Here is a 3344-nt window from a genome sequence, read left to right on the forward strand (position 1 = left end):
TGCGGTTGCTTAGAAATTTCATTAGATGTATTCTGTACTAGTTTACTTATTTCATCATCAATATAAATCTTTGTTGCAATATCATTTTCATGAATGGGGGGTAGGGAATTTTTAAATCGTTTCCTCTGAACATTTAAATGTCCATTATAATCATTAAGTATACTTTGAAATTTTTCTAGACCTTTTGTTATATCTCTTGAGTACTCTTTCTCATTTAAAAAACAACCAAACTTATCAACTGACATTTTAATTATAAAATAAATAATGAAAGAGTGGTATATTTATGTATGATCCACATTAATTGTTAAAACTTCTTCTTCGTTTACACGATGTGCAAATGGACTTTTCCGAAGTATTATTCCATCTATTTGTGTCTGATCAGAACGAATGATTGGTGGAGGTTTTTTTAAATGTTGGTTTATGAATTTGTTAAGATTTTCCAATTTATCTAGAAGCTCTTCTATTGAATTATGTATATACTCCATTTGAGCTATCATTTTTATTACTTTACTTTCCAGCTCTGATACTCTTTTATTTTGTAGTTGAAATGATTTAGTTATAGTTTCCATTTGATGTGATTTCGCTTCATTAATTTTATCATCAACATAAAATTTAATAGCCAAGTCATTTCCATTTATTGGTTTTGAAGAGTTCTTAATTCTTTTTTTCTGAACATTTATGTGACCATCAGTGTCTAGATATATACCTGTAAGACTCTCAACTTCCCTTTTGAAAAGCGAGGAAAAATCTCTATCATTTGAAAAGTGACCAAACTTGTCAATAGACATTTTACTATTAAACAAAATGAGAAAATGTTTTCTATTTTATTAATATATTATTTTTGCTTCCCGCAATTCTTCTATTATTGAAAGAATTTCATTAGTATGGTTATTATTACCAGCAGCTCTCGATGCCATTAAGAGTTGTAATCTTTCAACAAGTTCATTAACATTATCCCAATATACATAGTTTGGTGGTATTTTTTGTAGCCTCATATACCCAGAACCAGTAAATTCTTCATTTACTGAAGATGATATTAATGGTTTAATAATTGAAGAATATTTTTTAGAACGATTACCCTTTACTTGACCATCTGGTTGATAGTTTCTTTTGTGAGCACTTGTTTCAATTAAAATGTTTTTATATGATTCTAAATCATTCTTAGTATTATCCTTAGGACTATTATGAAAAATTAAAGAGTATAGACCTGGTGATAGAGTCCATAAATTTCCACTTCCTAATTCCATTAAATTTTTTTTAATTTTAAGTGTTGTATTACCCAACATTAAAATATTATTTTCTTCTCTTAGTCCATAACTGTTGTCTAAAATCTTTTCTTGCTTTAACTGATTAATGTTGAGATTGTACTTCACCCCGGTTTCTTCATATACACTTTCATTTAAATCATCTGTGTGAGACTGTTGTGAAATATTGGATTTATCTATAAGAGACTGTTGCGAAACATCAGATTCATCTATAAGAGACTGTCGTGAAAAAGCATCAACATAAGCATCACTCTCACTATCACTTTCGATTACTCTCTCGTGTACTCTTTTTTCTTTTTTACTTTTAGGTACTTTTATTTTCTCTTTTTTGAACTTAGTCTTAATATCATGTGTATCATTAATATATTCTTTTTTATTCAATTTTTTATTTTCAGTGAGTAATTCATGTAAAGGTTCTGTAATAGGTTTAAAAGTTTCTTCCAAATTTGATACGTTCTCATTTTTTATTTGTTTCAATTCATCAAATTTTCTTTTTAATGAATTTCTACTTTTCGTCAACTGTTCTAAAAGTTTACGCTTCATTGTTGTCGTTTTCTCTGATACTCATGTGCTACTGGGAAAAATGTAGTATAATTTAAATATTTATAACAAAGGGTTTGAGTTTGAGTTTAATGAAACTTTATTTTTATTTTTATTTTTATTTATTAAAATAGATACATTAATAATATTAAAAATGAAAACATTTTAAGCTTTATTTAATTCTAAATAGAGATTGTTATCATTCTTTTTAATAATACAAAAAAGCTTATCTTTTATATATTCAATTGTTGAATCCTCTAAAGTTGAGTATCGTTCCGGCAAGTACAGCATATACTCTTCAAGTTCAAGAGTGAGGGCCATCCCAAAGCTGGTTTTCTTACGTTGAGCTCGTCGAATAGGGTAGCACACCTCCGGTTCCATCTTCGTCTTTGTTAAAAGAGGTTTTGGTGCGTTACCATTAAAATCCTTGAGTACTTTCATCATTCCCGGATTGACCATTTGAAGTGTTTTCTTCTTGTAGTTGTTTTCGTTATTTTTGTTGCTTTTACCTGTTTTTGTTGTTGATTTTAGTTGTTATTTTAGTAGTTGTAGCTGTTTATGTTGTTGAATTTACCTGTTTTTGTTGTTTTTTAGCAGATGTAGCTGTTTTGTTGTTGTTTTCAGCAGTTGTATCTGTTTTAATTGTTGTTGTTGTCTTACTGTTTTAACTGTTTTTATACCCTTGCAGAGGGTATATTGATTTCAGTCAGAAGTTTGCAACGCAGTGAAGGAGACGTTTCCGACCCCATAAAGTAAATATATTCTTGATCAGCATGACTAGACGAGTCGATCTAGCCATGTCCGTCTGTCCGTCTGTCCGTCTGTCCGTCCGTTTCTACGCAAACTTGTCTCTCAGTTTTAAAGCTATCGGGCTGAAACTTTCCCAAAAGTCATATATTTTTTGCAGGTAGTATATAAGTCGGAACCAGCTGGATCGGACAACTATATCTTATAGCTCCCATAGGAATAATCGGACAAAAAAATGAAACAAAATGATATCTTTGGTGTTTTTTAGCATATAAACTCCTAAGCCTAGAAATAACAATTTTGGAATAATTTTGAGTTTTGAATTAAATTTTATCGAAATCGGACGACTATATCATATAGCTGCCATAGGAACGATCGGAAAATTTGTGGAAAAATAATATGAAACAAATTATAGCTTCGGTGTTTTTTAACATATAACCTCCTACGCTTGGAAATAACATTTTTTAATTAGTTCTGAATTTCGAATTTAATTTTATCAAAATCGGACGACTATATCATATAGCTGCCATAGGAACGATCGGAAAATTGGTAGGAAAATAATATGAAACAAATTATAGCTTCGGTGTTTTTTGACATATTATATAATACTATTGGGGATATCATTTTTTGTGTTCTTAAATTTAATAATTATAGCTGCAAGGGTATATAAGCTTCGGCTTGCCGAAGCTAACTTCCTTTCTTGTTTTATGTTGTTCTTGTTGTGGTTGATTTTGATGATTGCAAGATTTTTAGGTTGAAACTTTAGGCTGAGAACGTTTTAGCTTGAAACTT

Source organism: Drosophila subpulchrella, unplaced genomic scaffold, assembly GCF_014743375.2.
Source record: "Drosophila subpulchrella strain 33 F10 #4 breed RU33 unplaced genomic scaffold, RU_Dsub_v1.1 Primary Assembly Seq15, whole genome shotgun sequence".
NCBI lineage: Eukaryota > Metazoa > Arthropoda > Insecta > Diptera > Drosophilidae > Drosophila > Drosophila subpulchrella.